Raw genomic sequence first — 21,921 nt, forward strand, 5'->3', positions numbered from 1 at the left:
CCGACATCGATAACGCGATGAGCAGTTTTTAATAATTATTCCGAGTTAATACTTCAAGTAGCATTCCTTCAAATAAATTTTAATTTAAGTATTGTTAATACATATAGTCATATTAATGATTATAGCCTGTATAATTTCTAAAATAAAAAATCCAGCGTGTTTTTATCAGAATAATTATTAAATGATGTATATAATAGTTAATATTTATTAACTTCGTAAGTGTTATTTTTTAATATAATTATGGATTTTTTAATAATTAAATAATTATCTTAAGTTTGAATTGTGGTAAACTTGTTATGAGTTTCAATCATTTTTATTGAAAATCTTACGGAAGGCAATATAGATTTTAGGCAGAAGAAATCGAGGGAAGGACTGTGTAATTAGTAATTAAAATTGTACATTTTTTTTACTTGCCATTTTTCTTGTCTTTCACGTTGCACGTTCACTCTTCGTTGTGTCACACACAATCTGAATTTCGGATATGATGCAGAACTGATAAATTAGACCAAATATATTAATTGCAAGGTATGCAAAGAAATATTTTTGTTAACTTTGTAATACTTAAGGCATGCAATAATTTTTAAAAAAATTGACGTGAGATTACTTTTTTGGACATTGACTCATTACTCAATTGGACATACTGAATGTAAACTAGGCATACATAGTTGCTGCAGTCGATAATATATTTTACTGCTTATTTTCCTCATAACAAAAAACCGTCAATACCGCTACTCACATTATGGGCACCTTTTTATATTTAAATCTCATAATGGTGTTTAAAAATACATATGTAGGTACATACTATAAGTAGTGGTTGTCACGGTTTTTTTTATTAGGTATGATGAAAAGTAGCTGCAAACTAAATTATCGTTGGAGCCAACTATATTTTAATTTATTTTTATTTACAGTAACTATGCACGGTAAGGGTTCAAAATATGCCTATACTGTGAGGCAACTCAATTCGAGTATAAATTAACACTTACATTCCAAGTATCTTCTTGGTCTACCGGCACCCCGTTCATCCTTATCCCATCATTTCTATAAAAAATAGTATAATTTATAACTTTTAATTTTTATTGAGAAAATTGGTGAAATTTTGTTGTACGGCGAATTTAAATTTATGGGCCCTCCATAAATTTACACCGTAAGTCCGAATATTAGTTAAACCTAGGAATACCCAGGTAATAGCCGGAAATATGCAAAAGAAGGGGTGGGTTTAGGTTAGATTAGAATTAGGTTTTAGTTGGTTTTGCATTAATAAAAATATAGACCTAATCTAAACTTAACCGAAACTGACCCACTTTTTGGTATATTTCGGGCTCCTACGTGGGCAACTCTACCACAAACTCTACGTTTAACCAATATACGGGCTTTTACGGTAACATAATACGCATTCTGAATGGTTTAATCTGGCTCCATAACAAAACTGTGGGTTCGAAGTGCTATTGCAAATTAATGCAATTAATTCTATGTATACACTTTCATAAAAAGCCATCGCGATAAAAATGAAATATCAAAATTATTTAACGTTGCGAACGGTTCACTTGTTCACTATACATATCTGGAATATATTTGCGAATGGCGATCAGCGATACGATGGTGCGTCCAAACCTGGGGAGACGAGCGCGAGACATTCCAAATTCGCTGTGTGGACGAGTCTCGCGAGAGCGTCGCGAGTCAACCCACGGAGCTTCCTTGCTATCCGTCCCCTATCGGTTTTCCAACGGCCGAGATCAAAGAAAGCTCGAAAGTCTGGACGTGTTTTTGGTAGGCCCGCCCGACTGCGAGATATTAGCTCTGATTTATAAATTTCGACCATTTAAAATTAAGTAATCTCAAATTTTTAAATCGTACACCGTATCTATTATCATTTTTTCTGATAGAATTTGCAAATTTTATGTCACTGATAATTTTTACCCTACCGAAATTCAACATTTCTTTAAACAAATTGAATTATTACAACATCTATTAATTTTAGATATATAATATCAAAAAATGGCAAAGTTACCGAATTGTACGTATGTATAACCCAATAATAAAATAAAAAATAGGGTATTCCCATTAGAAAATATGTTATATCCGCAACACTTTTTTGAATTACCCTGTATACTCTACAGTAATGTTAAAATGTGCTTCTTAACCTTACCAATAACTTTTTTATTTAACATTTTGTTCTAAAAACGTTAAAAAACGTATTATGTAAAAAACGTCGTGTAAGGGATAAAAGGGAAAACAGCCAAAAGGGGGAAAACCGACGATGAATACCATGTTAAAGACCGAATATCATATTAAAGATACAAACATTTATTACTGTATGCGTTATTATTTGGCCATCGTTTGTTATATTCAATTGCAATTTAATATGTGTTTGGCTTTCTTTCACTATGATGCCACTCGGCTTGTCTCGTGGCAGGTTGGCGTAAAAAATGGATAGAAAATGTCTCGCTCTCGTCTCGCTCTTGTCTTGCTCTCGTCTCGCGCTCGCCTCGTCAAGTCTGGACGCACCATAGACTGCCGACTGCACCGTGATTGCCGACAACCGCCGACTTGTATCTGGTATTTTCACTACGCCTATGATGGTTGCGCATGTTGCAAAATCTGTGATTTTTTTTAATGTAATCTTTTTTAGTTTATTTTACACCTACGAATTTTTGTTTCTTTGTGTTTTGTTTTGTTTTCTGTTTGTTTTTGATTAAACAATTTTTTACTTTATAGTTGTTTATCTGAAGTTTCCACCTTGTTTTAGTGGTTAGTCTTCAAAAAAAATATATTTAAATTTGAAAGCTTTGAGTTAAAGTCGGTGCGCTTTAATAAACGATAAAAATAAGCACCGATACGTCATTATTACTATCAGGATTAACTTATTAATTAACAATATTTCTTCTTTAAACCGTTTCCCAAACACCGGTGTCGATATCAAAACCAGTGTCGTAGTCAAAATCGGAATCGAGATGAACACCGGTGCCCAGACCAACACCGGTGTCGAGATGAACACCGGTGTCGGTGTCGGTTCCAGCGTGTGTGCAACGGCTCTTAAATCAGCTTATGAATCATCAATATCAGCAATATGAATTAAATAGAAACACAGGTTTTACAAAAGCGAATCTTCTGTCCGAATGTAATTAAGAATTATTTTTTTTATTATTTTATAGATTTTTACTACTCTAGAGACGTATAATGGACTAAAACAACAGGTTTCAAAAAACAGTAATATGATATGTTGTATACCAGCGCTTGTTTTTTAAAATAAAAAAATCGATAATGTGAAGATATCCATTTCAATTTTCTAGTAACAGAAGATTGACAATGTCCTAGCTTAGTCATATACCTATAATACATCTAAGATGTAAGATTCAAAATTAAAAAGTTAAAGATGGATGTGAAACAGTCAGTGGCGGCTCGTGGTCATTATTGTAGGGAGGTCAATATCTAAAAATATTGCGTCGATTTTTCTTAAGACGCGCCCTCGGACTCGCCCAAATTTAATTGGTTTCTTACAAGGTACGTAAAGGTAATTCTGTTAAAATGAAACTTACCCTTACATTTTTAAACAGGTGGTCTAGTGCCATTTTACTAAAAATCCAGTCAATGTTCTTTACACAAATTTTCCACGGTAGGATTTAAAATACACATAAATAATAATGTCACAAAAATATAAATGCATATATACACATACACAATTAATTCTAAAAGTTTTATTTCACATTTTTTTATATTTTAAGTCAATGCGCGGCCTTCTTTCTCTAAACGTTTTTCGAAATTTAAGCAATTATTTTCTTTTAACCGCACGATTTCACAAACTAAACACCATGTTGTCTATTTTAAAATATCAATTTATCCATAACCAGAAAATTATGAATTATTACCTACACCATTATTACCTACAAATATACGCGATAAACGATACAAAAACCTAGGTTGTTTTATAATTTGAGTTTTTACAAACACCCAAAACTTCCCAAAAATTTGGCGAAATTTTTCCAACGACTGACATTCTTTTATGAATGACGCGGTCAATGGCCAATATAAACTATATCTATCGCACCTTAACCCCGTTATATTTTCTATACGTAGTATACCTTACCTTGTTGGCGTTGCGAGCCGCGGCGTTTGGAGTTTACGTGCAAAGCATAGCGGGAACGAAGGACAAAATGAAGCTTTGACCGGCAGTGAGAAAATGTGCAAAATAAAACGTTTTGAAGCGAAAATTGAACAAATTGATGATTTTTGGGAATAGTTTAGAAAATCTTAGAATGAAAAAAGATATCATTTAAATAGATTTTTCCTAATTTTCTTCTTATTTTTTTAAGGATTAGAGAGGGGCATTGACTATTTGACCTTATGGCTAATCCGCCACTGGAAAGTTATATATGGTATTAACAGTTATAGATGGCAATTGCTGGAGACAATTGATTTGCTTTAACACTTGGCGCATAACAGCAGCAAATACATTATTTGTTGAAATATTTTTATATAATTTTTTATTCTTGATGACCTGTGGGTATAATTGATGTAGTGACCTTTTGTGTATAAGTATCGATTGATGGTTCAGTTAAGTTAACTTAATGAGCTTAAGTTAGAATAAAAAGCAAACCTATACAAGATAAAATATAATTAAGACTGATTTACTTAATTCTAATTTACATATATACATTTAAATTATTGAAATACATCTTAGAAACTAAAATCCATTATCACATTAACTACAACAAATATTTTGCCTCCTCTCACCTCAAATATGAAATTTCCCACTTCATTCAAAAATAGTTTTATGTATTCTTCATGATATTTGAGAAATTTTAGATAGATAAATGCTGTCATGGTAATTGCAATTTATGTGTAGCTCAGCTTGGCATTTTGTAACATTTCTATGTACAAATAGTTTGGAAAATTTTAACTTTTATGACTTGTCCCAGTATTTTATTGTTTTGTTACTTGACTTTGTTCATATTATGACAAATATCTTTGACTTTGATGGTTTTTTATTTATAATATTTTTAGCTTCCGGGCCTAAAGATGGGATTGTGATTCCCGAAACATGTGGCCTAATTATTTTAAATACTAAAAATTTTAAATAATTTTTTTTATACAAGACTGTGAGTTTGAGTCTCCTGTCCCTCAGTAGAGGATTTTAACTAATTATTATGTACTCACATTGGGTCGCTGAATGCTTACTAATATGATATGTATCTATTCTGATCTATTTAGTATTTAGGTATACAAAAAAGTCTTGCTAGTTGATTTTTTCTTTCATTCGATATTAAATTACTACTTTTGGAAATTAATCTTTTTCATACGAAAATACTTATTTCGATTATGACCTTATTGTATTTCTTTGATTCTAAATATAGCATATAATACAGACAATACATGTTTATTATTTATGAAACGTAGGCTTTTTCAATTAACTTATTCCTGAAAACATCCCTCATTTATCGATTAATGGGTAGATGTGCATTATTTACAACTATGCATTGAGAACTATCGATTAATGAAAAAGATTATCCACGTGTTTTGCCGGTAAAGAAAATGGCTTCCAATTAAATTAAATTTATATATACCTACTTTTACACATACGTAAAAATTGTTTTAGACTTGTATATGGAAGTGAGCAGTTAATGCACCTAATGCAGCAAAAGAATAAAACTCCTATAATATGATAGTATAAGGAAACTAGTAGCTAGTAGATTTACTTTTCGTTGAATTTTTGTTTTTTTTTCTATATATGCCATACGATCGAAAAAAAAATGACAATCGATGATAAATTTTAATAGATCCCATTTACTTGGCCTGTATTCTTAAATTCTTTATTTTTTGATGGTTCTCCCTGCCAGTTGGCCTTAAGAAGATTTGATTTCTAATTTATTTTTATATGGAATAAAATTATTTTTAAATGGTTTAGTTTAAAATTGGAGAAAAAATATTTTTTTGGAAATAGAGATTTACGTCTGGAAACGTTCTCTTCTTTTTAACGATTCTATAATTAGTATGAATTTTTGACAGGTTTTATGTCAATTAAAATTATAATTATTATTGTAAATGACGCCTAGAGATTGACGCCGCCAAAATTATTATCGATTGTCATTCTCCAGCCCTCTTTGATGCCGTTTTTTTTTCAAACGTATAGTACTTGTCTATGGTCTCTAGATTATACTAGTTATTATATATTATTATAAACATTATAAAAAATTAACCCAATTATAATCCAACTAATAAAAGAGATTATATATCGATATCATAATTTCATATTGCTTACATCATAAAAAACATAAAATGTAAAACAATATTATAGGCACTTAATTTATTTAATAGCATATTGTATTTATGTTAATTTAAATATAGTTCAATTGGCAATTGCAAATTTTCATCATCTAGGTACGCGTAATAAACGATATTTTTATAGATACTTAAAACGGTTGCCAACACAAAGTTCAATCTCTAGTAAAAACTGGAACTGTATTGATAAAATTAGATATTGTTGTTATTTAGTTTTGTTTCGAATCTTCTCTGATTCTATTTTAAATTCTAGTTAAGCAGAAAATATGTAATATAATTGAATATACAGGGCGATTCACGGCCATGGTACGTTAGACGTTTATGGAGAACCGGTTATAGGATTTTTTTTAAATATTGGATTTTTCCATAAAGGCACCTGCTCCATCTGTCTAAATTATTTTCAGCATTACAGTATTGCCGCTTCGCACTAAAAGTGGCAGCATCTTTGTTTTTTTTAAATGGAACACCCGGCATATTACTACATTTACATCGTAACTACTTTCATATCTCAAATTTATTAAGCAAAGGTTAATTATCTAAGTGACATTGAAAATAAAACTTCCACTAAAAATTGTTTAATTTTAATAATCTTTTGTACATGAATGTAGGTTAACAAAAGGCCTAAATGATCAAAATTTGGAGTGAAAATATTGGCTCATTACCTTGTCCTTGTTAAAAATGTGTTGGACCACCTCGATGTTCTATACATTCGTTGAGCCGTCTGGGTATGGAACTAATCAGATGATTTATGTCTTCTTGCGGTATTTCATCCCATGCTAACTGTATCTCATGCCGAAAAACTGTATCTCATGCCGAAAAAGAGCTTCGTCGGTAAGTTTGTCAGTCTCCTATACCCATGATATCCACTACATGTTCAATTGGTGAGAGATCTGGAGATCTTGGTGGCCAGGGTAGGAGATTAACTTGGGCATTATGTAAGTGGTTCACAGTTAATCTAGCAACATGGGGACGGGCATTATCTTGTTGAAATATAGGATCGTGGAGCGATCGTAAATATGGTAAGAGATGAGCTTCCACAATTTCCTCAATATAGCGTTGGGCTGTCATATTACCTCGAACAAATACTAGATGTGAATACGGATGACTACCATATGCGATTGCTCCCAAAACCATAACCCCTACAACTTGGTTCATGTGCCTCTCCATGAAAAACTGTGGATTCCGCTTTTCTCCACGGTATCTTCTCACTCGCGCCCGACCATCATGCATTCCCAAACAGAATCGCGACTCATCACTAAAAACGATAGCATTCCATTCTGCGCCCCATTCTTGTCGGGCTCTGCACCACTCTAAACGTTGTCGTCGATGTTCAGAGGTCAATGGTAAAACCCAATGAGGCCGAAAAGAAAACAGCCCAAAAGATCGTATTCGTCGGTAAACAGTTCGCATCCTAATGAGTCTTCTGTGTTCCGTAAACCATTGGTTAGCAATTGCTGGGGAAATGGCCGAACGGTCACTGACAGCTAATTGCCTTAAACGGCGATCTTGACTCTCAGTGGTTAATCTTAGTCGCCCTGTACCTCTGGCACGATGTACAGGGTGTTGTTGAATGTAAGCTCTACAACAATTGGCAACAGTGCAAACACTTCTACGGATCCTATCAGCAATCTCTCGAAATCATAATCCTGCCTCGCGCAAACCTACAATCCGACCTCTATCAAAATCACTGAGTTGTCTAAAATTGGCACGTCTACGTATTCTAGGCATTATAATAAACTCAGAAAAACACCTGAAACTACTCTGTAGCAGAATAAGTAATAAACTGTGCGAAAACCGGGTCTGTACTGGATGACTGGAATTTTAACAAAAACATGTATAGCACAAAAACTAGTGTGTTGATGGCGTTCAAATTATAATCATTTCTTATCCATACAATAATTAAACATGCTTAGAAACATTCATTAAAATTAAATATTTAGTGGGTGTTCAATGTCACTTATATCTCAAATTCCAAAATTCAATAAATTTTTCTATATCATATATCGATAACATATATCTCCAATAGTTTGCGAAATAAAAAATAAAACGTGTAAAATTAGCAAACATATGATCTTGAATTAGTACTGGTTAAATAATAAATTCGGTATATTGAAAGCTGACATTTGGTTTGTAGATTAAGGAAACTCAACATATTCGATCTGTCTAAATCAACTGGATCGATTGGATATCAAACAGAGAGATCAAAAAAATTATTTTGATTTTTTTTATAATCACTCAAATCAATTGGTGGCCAATTAGTGCGAGGAAGTCCAATATCGTCGTCGCTGTCGAAGATATGAAAAAAAGTTTTATATGTAGATGTTATATGGTTTATAAAGGGGCATATCCTAAACATATTTTGTTGTGTACAGGGTGTTCCAAAACAAAGTTATGATAAATTTTTGAGTTTATTAAATTGCACCTTCCATTTTTCTGTACAGATTTGGATACAGCACTACGATAACTATAGATATTTCCAGCACTATGAGGTGTAGCCATTCTATTTCGTATTTACTGAAACTTTGGTTAAAAACATTATATCGGAAAAGTGATTAAAAACGATTGTATATATTGCATAACTTTATTAATACTTAATGCTTTATCTCAAACTTTTTAAATGCAACACCCTGTATATTATTTTTCTTTTAAATGCAGATTTATAAAATTAACATATTTTGTATTTAAAGTGTTCCTAAATTTTTAAAGGTTTAGCAGTTATTCGCGTTATTATACCGTATGATCGAAAAAAACGGCGTTCAGTTGGCGAGGAAATAACGATCGATGACATTTCCTATTTAAATTTACATATAAAATGACAGCGATCTTTATTTCATAGCCATCGCTGACGCCGTTTTTATTCGATCATACGGTATTACATACGGCTCATTGAAGTAGTAAATTTTTATGTAAGTTACCTTATGATTTTTTTCCTTATACAGGGTGTTCCTTAATGGCATGGCAATATTTAAGGGGGTAATTCTTGGACATATTCTAAGAAAAAAACTTCATATGAATGTATGTCCAAAACATCTTAACTTCTGAGATACAGGGTGCTAAGTTTTCTAAAAAAAAATTATTTTCATAATAACTCTGATTTTATTAGAGATATCGTTATGAAACGTGATACACGTCTTCTATGCATCAAAATAACTTTTTTGGTGTACAAGGAATTTTATTTATTTCAACCAGTGCCGTCCATACGGTTTTTAAATTGAATATTTTTGGAGAAAAAGTGGTACACCACTGACTTCTCTTAAAATAAAAATTAGTTTCAAAATCGCCATTCATTTATAAACATTTTTTATCTGTTGATTTTTTTCATCCTACGCATAGTTTTTGCTTGAAAACTAAAATCAGTTTACTTCAGAAATTTTACTGAAAATTCCACACCTGTAATTTTTAACCAATCAAAAACTGTTTTTTTGACAAATCACCATGGCAACGGATACATTTTAGTGAACATTTTTTCCTTGTGGGCACCCAACAGCGAATTATACTGGAAATTTTTTGACGTTTATAATGACAATGACAGAATATCTTTTTGAGAGTCTGGTTTTTATTTGTTTACATGATAATTTTGATACATTTCAATTACAAAGCTGAGATGTTTTCTATATTCTGTGGACACTTCCTTTCTTCTTAATGGCGAAAATGTAGGACTTAGAATGGACTGAATTAAATGTCTATGTTTAATGAAATATATATAATATTTAGACACAATTTTATTCACCTTTTTTCCATTTAGTACTTTGAATTTTGAGTAGTTTAGATGCAAATATTCGTGAACAATTCGAAACAAATTTTCTTTTTTTAAGTAGAAGCCACAATCCTCTATTAATGCGGGTAAATAAGTCCTCGCACGATGATTGATCATTACAGACAATTATTATTTATATTATATATATTAAAATATTACGCATATTTTGCATGTAGTATGATTTTCAAACCGATTCATTTTTAAAACAAAGAATTTTGTTGGTTTTTCAAGTTACACAATATTCTTTATTACAACAAAACGCGATTTTTTCTCATATTTTAAAGTGTGAAGATACGATAATCACAGCCTTTTATGATTGACGCTTGCTGACGCTGCGCGCTAGTTATGAATTCCATACCAACAAAGCGTTAATTAAGCGAAAAGTTAATAAAAATGCAAAAAAGCAATTTTCTACCACTTGTAGTTACACAAAACTTATGTAAAATTAAAGAATATATTGTGTTGTGTCTTGAGATGGTATTTTCGTGCAACTACAACGAGTAGAAGTCAACAATTTAAAGGTTTAAATTGCTGCCAAAACTGTGACGCGTTTTAAATCTGTTCATGCAGCGTTCCGAAAAACCTTTTAAATTATGATTTTTTACCACTTGTAGTAAGCCCAAAGCCCAAGTACCTAACTATAAAACGAAAGAATATAATATTTTAGGTCCTAAAATGGCACTTTTGAGCTACTACAATCAGTAGAAATCAACAGTTTATAGGCTAAGAATACATTGGTGACAACATTTTTAAACACAATTTGGTGTGGAATTTTCACTAGTAATACCACTAGAGGTCAAATTATTTCCGGAAATTTTTTCGAGCTTATGAATATTTTGAAAATTATTTATTTCCATTATTAATTTTCTAAAAATATTCATGAGCGAGAAAAAGTGTCCGGATTTAATTTGACCTCGTGTGGTATTCGGTAAGAAAATTCCACACCAAATTGTGTTTGAAAATCAAATAATTAAAATGTATTTTTCGATTTTTGGTTGAATTGATTATTTAGTTACTATGACAACTAAGTGACACCCAAACCTAAAAACTATTTCAGTTTTGAAGCTGTCAAGCGGCACGACTCAAAAAAAAATGTTTCGCTTCGGTTAAGAAAGCGAAACATATTCGCCAGGAGATTAAGCAGTTGACACCCGCGAATACTACGAAATCGAAGTCAAGCGTTTGGAAGCAATTTACAAACTTTCATCTCAGCTTTGTAATTGAAATGTATCAAAATTATCATGTAAACAAATAAAAACCAGACTCTCAAAAATATATTCTGTCATTATAAATGTCAAAAAATATCCAGTATAATTCGCTGTTGGGTGCTCACAAGGACAAAATTTTCACTTATAATATCACAAGAGCTTAAATTATTTTCGGAAATTTTTTTGAGGGCACGAATATTTTGAAAATTATCCCGAGTCGAAGACGAGGGATAATTTTCCTAAAATATTCGTGCCCGAAAGAAAATTTCCAGGAATAATTTAAGCTTGCGTGGTATTCGGTAAGAAAATTTCACACCTAAATTTGAAAAAAAAAATATTAATCCAACCTTAGTTACATCAAATGCTAAAACTCAAATGGGTAATATTTCAGTATATAGACATTGTAGTTCATTCACATTATGATTGTAGATCTTATGTTTACCTTTTCAACTGTCAAAAAATTTCCACTAAAGTTTCGTGGCGCCTCGAAAAAATTTCCGGAAATTTTTTCAGTTGCCATGGTAACTAGTCAACATTAAAGCATGTTATTGGTTGAAAAGTAGAGGTGTGAAATTTTCACTTAAATTTATCCGTTGCCATGGTGATTTGTCAAAAAACACGTTTTGATTGGTTAAAAATTACAGGTGTGGAATTTTCTTACTGAATACCACACGAGGTCAAATTAAATCCGGAAGTTTTTTCTCGCTCATGAATATTTTTAGAAAATTATAATAATTATAATTTTCAAAATATTCATGAGCTCGAAAAAATTTCCGAAAATAATTTGACTTCTAGTGGTACTACTAGTGAAAAGTTTGATTATTAAACAAGATGTCCTTGCACTAGTGGTACCATATATACTATATTTGTATGTTTAAAGTTACATACATACATATTTTTATAAATATTTCATGTATACCTACTTGTAGAAATGCAATATTCTTCATAATACATATATATTTAGTGTAGAGATTATTTAATAAAAAGTGACGTTTATTTAATTGGGGTCCAAAATTTCCTCCTGTTTCTTTTAAGAGAAATGACTAGGCAAAACGTACCCATAAAATTATGTATATTAAGTGGAGCCTTTCAGTGCCGACTTCGTGTTACGTATTTCTAGTGCCACACTGGAGGAATTCGCATAGATTAAAGATTAAAGCACGCCAATGCGAGGCGCCGTCTCGACGCTCCGGTTCCCTGTATTTAAGATGCGAGACGAGGGCTGTGTTTTCCTTTTAAATATTTTAACAGGGTTATGAATAGTTATATTTTTTTACTTTAAAAATTTCTGTCGACTTAAGGACGCTTTTTTTTAACTGGAAGATCCAGTTAAAAAAAATTAACTGGATCTAAACTGGATTTTAAACTGGAAGTGATTGAATAATAAGGATTAGAGATGAGCAAAAATGCGATTCTCCAATCGCAATTGAAACTGTGATTGTGATTTTTGAATCGCTGCGACTGCGATTGCGATTTAAATATAAAATTAATTTTCTATGGTATAAATTAAAAACATACCGAGGATGCTATTTAAAAATCAAAAGTTGTAGTCATTTCCGGTGAAACAGGAAGTGATCGAAACGAATTGAATACGTCAATCAGTCCTAATTTATGCCATATGCTTACATATAAAATCTCGTTTTTTATCAGAAAAAATAAAAATGTTATAGAAGCGAACCGCTCTTGAGAAACACCCGGTATATTATTGATTGGTCCCAGAAAATAATACCTTCTCTATAAATAAATAAAATCAGAGAAAAAAATTAATCGCAATTTACTATAAAATGCTTCAACGGACCACAAAATTACATTCATAACAAAATCGCAAATCGCAACTATAGTAATATTGGTTGCCTAAATTTAAACTCGCAAATAGAAAAAATTGCAGTCGCAGTTTTCTATGAGAGCCACTCACAGGTTGCGATTGTGATTTTAAAATCATTGCGAATGAATCGCAATTTGCGATTTGTTCCTCATCTCTAATAAGGATAGAGGTGAAAGTCTAAGGAACAGTGGCGTAACTTGAAAACAGGGGGCCTCGGTGCAAGATATTTTTGGGGGCCTCTGAGTAAAGAACAAAACCAAAATAATTCTATATTTTTTATTAAATATTTTTGAGGGTTCTGCTGTGCCCCAAGTTCCTGTGGGGCCCTGGTGCTTTATACCGAACTGCCCTATGAGGAAGCAGTATGTGAACAAAATTGACATTCACAAAGGCTCAATCTCAATATGGCTGACCTGAATTCCGGTTTTTCAAAAACGTTCAATTTTTTAACGTGCTAAAATAGGCAGGGTATTCTACGGGGCGTCCCAGAAATAAGTATAAGTATTATAATTAGTAGTAAAGTTCGACCCCGGAAACACGCCCATGATGCTCTTTTTTGCGAAACAAACATGTTGGAAATGTTAATTTTTTCTTGACATTTTCCCGAAAATATTGAAAAACTTTTGAGCGCCGCTTGTTCAGTTTCCGGAAATTTGTTTATAGTGCTTCCTAGGGAATGGAATGTTGCCACCTCCTACGTTATCCCCATTCTCTATGTTTAAAGTTATAAGTTCACATTTTTAAATTTCTACAAAAAAATACTGAAATTGATTTTACTCACTGTAGATTTTTTAATCATTGTAGATTACTATTAAGTTATATTGCAACGTTTACTATATTTTAAATACCGTTTTTACAGTTTATTAAACTGAAATAATGAATAGTTATAGCAGCTCTTCAACAGTCCCAGCGCCAGTCATCAGCGCCCTCTATTAGATATGTAATAGTTAACGTTTGACCTACACTTTAACAGATGAACTCATGGAATTTTAAGGTTATCCAATTCATTTGAGATTTTACTCAAAACAACGAACCTGTGACAAACAAATAAATAGGCAAAATTAAGTCTGTAAAAATAATTATATTATGCAAATAGAAATATAAATTATTCTGTGAGGTAGAAAACAATCCTATCAAAAAATAATCCTAAATAATTCAGATGACATTTGAATGTATTTTGTGCCAAATACACGTGTAAATGCAGTGCTGTCAAGAATCGAAATGAAATGAGTTGTTAAGTGTAGAGTTGCGGTTTTAGGTAAAGCGGTAAAACGACGCTCTAAGCTCTAACATAATTACATCGATTTGCTATCTATCCGAGTCCCGTTTTCTAATGTGGGGTAAGTTTTATACTTTTAATCTGAATTTTCCAAGTCGTTTTTAAATCTTTCTAGTCAATATGGCAACACTGGGCGTCGAACAAGCTGAAATTCTGGTAACTGTTTGTTACTTGCGGTTGATTATCGATTGCTGGCGACGGCGGCTTTCAAAATGTTTCCATTATTTTCTTTTTAATTTCAAAGTTAAATAACTCGCTAATTATCAATTTATTTTAAAAATGGTAAAGAGAAAATATGTTTCTGGTTTTGTTTCATGCTCAGTATATAAAATATGAACAATTAATATAGCCGCCTGGCCATAGCCGCTAGTGTCTCTTCTTGACGCGTAAAAGACTGTGGTTTTGTTAAAAATATAAATTGGGGGAGCCTTAATTTTTATTGTATTTACAATAAAAATGACTTCATGTAATTTTTATACTTTATTCTCCAATTTTGTTTATTTCTCAATACATAACAACTAACAACACCATAACAACAAGCTACCCATAATTCTATGCTTCCAGGAAGGAGTTGTCAGCCTAGTTTTTGGCGCTATATTTAAATAATTCTTACAACTCGACCATCCTGACAATTAGAACGACCTCGTTCTATCCTAACGTTAACATAATACTTTAGGTTACATAAGAGGTTACATAAGCAATTCATAATCAAAAAAATTTAACATAAGAGACATAAGAATTCTGATCATAACACATAAGTATCGTAATACATAAGATTAATTCTAAACATAATATTTTTATGATTTCATAACATCATATCATAAGTAATTCATAAACTAATTGCATAACATAATCTTTATGACTAAACTAGAAACTAGTACATATTACTAATAAAACTAATTCAGTACATCATAACATAATTTTCATAACCAAAATCATAAATTTTTGCATTATATAATCATAATGTTTCATAAATTATCTCATGTGATTAAATTTTAAATTATTTTTCATAAGTCAAAATAAAATAAGTCAATCCAATATTATATGACTCTTTCAGGAAAATAAGTTAAGTAAAATCAATTTGGGCAGATTCAAAATATTAACATTGGTCAAGATTTTGGTCAATGGCTTTGTCAATAGTGTCAGATAATTTTAACCATAATTTCAAACTATTTGAATCAAAAATACCTTCAAAAGGTCTTTGAGTTACCTGGAATCCTTCAATATCAGTTATTAAATATCTGTCATTTGGCAGACATTTTTTTATTACATAAGGACCTTTATACTTTGGTAATAACTTTTTATTGATACCTGGATTCACATCTACATTAGGTATCATCACATAATCACCTTTACTATAAGTTTTACCTTCTTTATGCTTTTTGTCGTAATAGGTTTTATTATATGATTGGCTTTTTTCAATATTCCTATTTGCCTTATCTCTTAGATCATCAAGGTCTGTTTCTTCTTCCTTATGTGTTAAAAGAAATTGTTTTAAATCGTCATTCATTAACCCTTCCTGTGGAACTCCGAATAATAGCTTAGCAGGGGTTTCTCCAGTGGTACTATGAACACTATTATTTACAGCAAATTCTACGTCATTTAAGATATCATCCCATTTCTCTGGAGTTTCTGTTAATTTGGCAATCATAGGAATAATAAATTTATTTAATCTTTCTACCTGACCATTAGCACGTGGAACACCAGTCGCAATTAATACATGTTTTACATTATAATTTTGAAGAAATTCTGAAAAATTGTTAGAGGTGAAGGCAGAACCTCTGTCTGTGATTATTCTAAGTGGTTTACTATAATCAGCAAAATATTTCCTTAAGTATTTTATTACCTCAGTTGAATTGGTAGTTTTACATGCGTATATTTTTACAAATTTTGTAAACCCATCAATTATAGCAAAAATAAATCGATTTTTCTTTTCGCTGGTTTTTGCTAAAGGCCCGCAATGATCTAAATGTAATGTAAGGAATGGTTTATTTCCCTTAGGTATATTATGTAAAAACCCTCTTTTTTTTCCACTTACAGGAGAATAAGTAATACATTTTAAACAGTTTTTATATATTCATCAACTTTAGTTCTCATGTTTGGAAACCAATAGAGTTCTTTTATAGCATTAATACATTTATCAATACCTACATATCCTAAATCATCGTGACAACTTCTAATTACATTTAATTCCATAGTGTTAGGTACATAAAATAGTAAACGTCTATTTTCTTTTTTATAAACAAGATTGTTATTGATTTCAAAATCTTTACTTTCAGTTTTCTCTAATTCCTCTCTAATTTTGTTAATTTTTGAATCTTGATATTGTCTAATGCTAAGATTTGTTTCAAAAGGTGTCTCTTCTAGTACTAAAACATTTTGATAGCATCTACTTAAAGAATCAACATGTTGCATATTACTTCCACTTCTATGTTCTAAAGTATAGTCATAATTTTGTAAAAATAAACTCCATCTCATTATTTTCGGGTTAATGTCTTTCTTCTTAAGTGCTAAAGTGATACTATTACAATCTGTATAAATTTTAAATTTAATGCCTAGTATATAGACATGAAATCTTTTAATGCTATTTATTATGGCTGCTAATTCTAAAAATAAAACTATGTTGCTTAGACTCTGACTCTGTGGTACGTTGGCTATAATAAAATACTGGATGGAACTTTAAATCTTTTTGTTTTTGCATTAAAATACCGGAATAACCATGCGAACTAGCATCACAATGAAGCTGAGTTTCTGCTTTAGGTGAGTATAATGCTAAAACTGGTTTAGACATTAATATTTCTTTTAAATTATTAAAACTAGTAAATTGCTCAGATCCAAAATTGAATTTACTGTTTTTTTTAGTTAAATTATATAATGGGCCAGCAATGGTTGAGAAATTTGGAACAAATTTTCGAAAGTAAGAGGTCAAACCAATGAAACTTTGAACCTGTTTTACATTTTTTTGGCACTGGGTAATTTTTAATTGCTAATAAATGCTCATCATTCGGACGAATTTCTTTTTCATTAATAATATATCCTAAATATTTTATCTCAGTATATAAAAAAGTACATTTATCTATTCTCAAAGTCAAGCGATTTTCCACTAATAGTTTAAAAACATGCTTTAAAATTGAGATATTTTCTGGTATAGTTGTAGTTGGTATTAAAATATCATCAAAATAAATAAAAATTTTATTTAGATCAATAAGTTCTTTAAATATTTCGTGAATGTACCTCATAAATACAGAAGGAGAATTTTTAAGACCAAATGGCATCTTTAAAAATTCGTATTGAGCTACTGGGGTTACAAACGAAGTATATTTTATCGAATCGTGTTCAATATCAACGTGATAAAAAGCACTTTTAAGGTCCAGGGTTGTGAAATATTTTTGACCTTGTAATTGAATAATTTGATCTTCAATCAGGGGAATAGGAAAGTTATCTCTTACAGTAATTTTATTTAAAGCTCTAAAATCAGGACACAATCGATAATCATTAGTTTTCTTTTTAACTAGAACTATTGGAGAGCTGTACTCCGAAGTACTTTTTTGTATTACATTGTTTTCTAACATGTCGTTAATCAAATCTTGCACTATATTTTTTCATAAAAGATAAACGTCTAGGTTTAAAATAAAACGGAGTATGATTTGAATTAACTACTATTTTCATTTTAATTTTAGATTCTATTTTTTCAGGTCGCTCAGGTTGTATATAATCTTGAACAAAAGATCAACTAATTTTTGACGATTTTTTGCATCAATTTCAGAATTTATATTTAAATCAACCTCATTTTGATCAATGTAATCAATTTGTAAGATTTCATTATTTTCCTGATTTTCCAATAAATTATCATTTAATACTGATTTTATTTTGACTTTTCCAGACTCAAAAATTAAAGAAATATTTTTATTTGTCATAAAATTTCTACCTAATAGACATTTAACAGGTATAGCATCATCTGGTACTATATAAAATAAAACTTGGACATCTATGCCTTCAACATATACTTTAAACATTATTGAACCTATAACATCTAATTTAGATTTATTAACACCCTCAAAATCTACAGATGGGGCTTCTGAGATTTCAAAATTAAATGGTCTGATTATGCTATTAGCAATAATAGAAATTACACTACCTGAATCAAGAGTACCTTCGATAAATAATTGTTTACTGTCTTTTACAAGACACAAAGGCAAGGTGAATCTATCAGGGAATTTGTTCTCGACCATCAATGCTTCTTTCTCTTCAACTTCTTTCTTGGATGTAGAGGCTCTTTCTCCTTTAATCTTTGGACAGTCTCTTATTTTATGTTCCATTGAGCCACAATTGAAACACGAACCCCTCACTCTAGGCATCTTTTTGCATTGCGACGCCAAATGTCCTAGCAAATTGCAATTGTAACACTTAATGGTTTTATTATTAACTTGATCTAAACTGGTAAATTTCTTCAGAGATGCTTCAATTGTCTTCTGTGGTTTTTAATTTCATTTTTTCTTTCAGGCAATCTATTTTTCCTCGCAGTAACAATTCTCTCGTATGCTATAATGTCCTGGTATAATGCATCTTCATCTATATGGAATTTGGACATGACAAAATTACTTAATTCTCTGGACCATAATCCAATAGCTATCTGCTCTTTCTCTTCTTCGAATGATAAACTTAACTCTTTGCATAATGATGCTTTGGAATGAAAATATACGCTTACATTTTCATTGACAGACTGTACCCTCTCTTGCATTCTTTTCCATAATTCGGTTTTATTCTTGGTAAATACAAATGTTTTAATAAAAGCCATGCGGAAGGATGACCAATCTACAACTTCACTGCTTCGCCCTGAATACCAATGGCGTGCAGCACCAATCAGATTACTTTTGGCTGTTTGGAAAATAAACGCATCTGGCCAATTGTGAAGTGTTGCGGCAGTTTCCAACTGCTGTAACCATAACTTAGCTTTACTTGGCTCTTCTTCAGCACTGAATATTTCTATAGTTTTCGAGAGATCTGGCATTACGTTATAATTTCGAACTGGAGATTCTTGATTTGGCGCATCTAATGGCTGCTGCTGTTGTTTTTGTAGCATTTGCAACATCTGAGTATTTTGTTGCAATAAGGTTGTTATCGTATTCATAAATTGATTAATATTAGCATTACTGTTTGGATTTTCTTCAGCTCTATTTTGCACAAATCTTTCAAAATCATCAGCAGAAAATTGGTGACTCTGGTTTTCGTCTTGATCTTCCATTTTATTTATTGCCGGTAATCTTCAAACTATTGTTATAACTTATCACTCTTCTTCTCTTCTTGGGGACTACGCAGATTTAACCCCACACCTGAAGTTATAAATTGGGGGAGCCTTAATTTTTATTGTATTTACAATAAAAATGACTTCATGTAATTTTTATACTTTATTCTCCAATTTTGTTTATTTCTCAATACATAACAACTAACAACACCATAACAACAAGCTACCCATAATTCTATGCTTCCAGGAAGGAGTTGTCAGCCTAGTTTTTGGCGCTATATTTAAATAATTCTTACAAAAAGAAAATCAATAAATGCATTAAAGTCGAAGCGGTGAGTAGAGTGGCGCTTTCTGTGTACAAAACACATTTTATTTAGATAAGTAATTTGCTTTGCTAGCGTATTTTATCACAACAAGTTCAATTTATTTTGGAAATATTATTCTCTAGTTCCTCGTTGTTTTAAATACCCTACATCAATATTACCTGCAGAAGCCAGGAATAATTGAAGTACGCTAAACGCCACTTCAATATATACTGAAAACTTGTTTGGTCAAAACAGCACAATATAAAGTGGTCTGAAGCTTGGGTTGTCCTCATCAAAATCTCATTGAAAAAAGCATAAATTTAAAGAGGCCGTTTTTATTGCAAACAATAACAAGAATTTTAGCAATCCTAGTACGGAAATATCTACCCGATTAAAATAAATAATAATATAATAGCTCCCGTATATAGCGTTTAACGCCTTGGGAGTAGCAAGGTACAGCTTGCTATACTAGAGCCGTTCGGTATACAAGGAAGGTAATGTGGCTAGCACTACGCTTTAACCGCCTATTATTACCTCAGGATTGTAAATCCGAAGTACTCATTTAAGGCTGAGTCGATCTAGGTACCCAAACTATTTTTATTTTAATAAAAATAGTCGGCTGATGAATTGCCGGGTGTGGGATTCGAACCCACTACTTTCGGATTGGTAGACGAGAGCCTGTACCTCTACGCCACTGTGGAACTTTCAAAATTAATAAAAATTAATAAATTTACCGGGCACTTTTAAAATAAATAACCACTGATAAAACGCACCAATGCAATGCAGACATTTTAAGTGGACAACCTCACGGTTGACTGCACCCAACTTCTTCACGGGCGAATGCCTGGCTGTAGTATAAAAGCTCATTAATTTTAGGAATTAGATTAGTTTACACTTGATAACGATCAGTGATTCTTTTGACAGAAACGTGCCAATCAAAAATGAATAAAGACAATGGCAGTCCGAAATTCTTTTCGTTTCAATACTGGATTATTATCTCCACATTCAAAGTAATATTTATTTTTATTGTAGGATGTTCTGATTAGCATTAATATTTCAATTAACTATTCTTCTATATTATTGCTATATGATGTTCTTCAATCATTAGGATTTATTGTGACATTTAACTGGAAATCAAATCTAAGAATACTAAATCGATTAGGATATGTTATTCAAAGTTGTAGATTACAACAAAAAGAGAAAGCTTTAAAGAACATAATGTTTATTTTAGTTAAAAACTTATTGGCTGTTTACATAAAACAGTTTATTTGAATTTGTATATTTTTTATAAAAAAGGGCATTTTTTATAAAGAAATTTGCTGAAATGATGATATGCCTATATTTTCATATAAATTCTTAAAGATACGTACATTTTTATTTGCATTTCGAAAAATTTTCAAATAGTTTTATATTTCACTTATTCTAATTTAAACGTTTGCTTTGTTTCAGAGTACATGGATATTGGCAACTATATAAAAAAGATATGCGTAACGGAAATGGCCCGATACAAACGGTTCAACAAGTTTTTTAATATGGAGACGATAGAGAAAACAGTGAGCTAGGCTCCCAAACGGCGGAGTAACGCCTCTCTGAGAAGGTAACTTTATAATAATTAATTTAATCAATTTTGTTACTGTGGCAAAACTAACTTCATGTTTTGATAAGTAAACTTCAGAAATATCATGCATGCAAGATAGATATCATATTTTTCTAGTTGGCATATTAACGACATGCCAAGTGATTATTTAAAGGTTGAACATCCATTAAAATAATAATGAATTCTATCAAATGTACACATTTTTTTTGGCATTTTCCAAAAAATATATTTGAGCATAATTATTACCGTTTAAAAGAACCCGGATAGAAGTGCAACACGTCCATTTAAGAATGCTTATACCATGGTGGCAGGTTCATTTCTTGGGCAGACTTCTGGGTTTTGGCCACTGGAAAAAAACGTACAAAATGAAAAAGTATTTTTTTAACATCACTGAGTTGATCCAACGGAATCCAATTTGCCATTGATTTG

At 31.3% G+C, this 21,921-nt stretch overlaps 1 protein-coding gene across 11 annotated transcripts in view; it reads left to right on the forward strand.

The window, feature by feature from the left end:
- Positions 1–21,921, forward strand: part of LOC115886812 (glycine receptor subunit alpha-4) — a 440,445-nt gene that overhangs the window by 113,887 nt on the left and 304,637 nt on the right. For all 11 annotated transcript variants that reach the window (XM_030906104.1, XM_030906106.1, XM_030906108.1 and 8 more), the window contains exon 2: positions 21,345–21,492. The gene's annotated coding sequence lies outside the window, so the exon portion shown is untranslated. The remainder of the gene's footprint in view (positions 1–21,344; positions 21,493–21,921) is intronic.

This window comes from Sitophilus oryzae, unplaced genomic scaffold, assembly GCF_002938485.1.
Source record: "Sitophilus oryzae breed Bouriz unplaced genomic scaffold, Soryzae_2.0 scaffold_499_pilon_pilon, whole genome shotgun sequence".
In the NCBI taxonomy this organism is placed as follows: Eukaryota; Metazoa; Arthropoda; class Insecta; order Coleoptera; family Curculionidae; genus Sitophilus; species Sitophilus oryzae.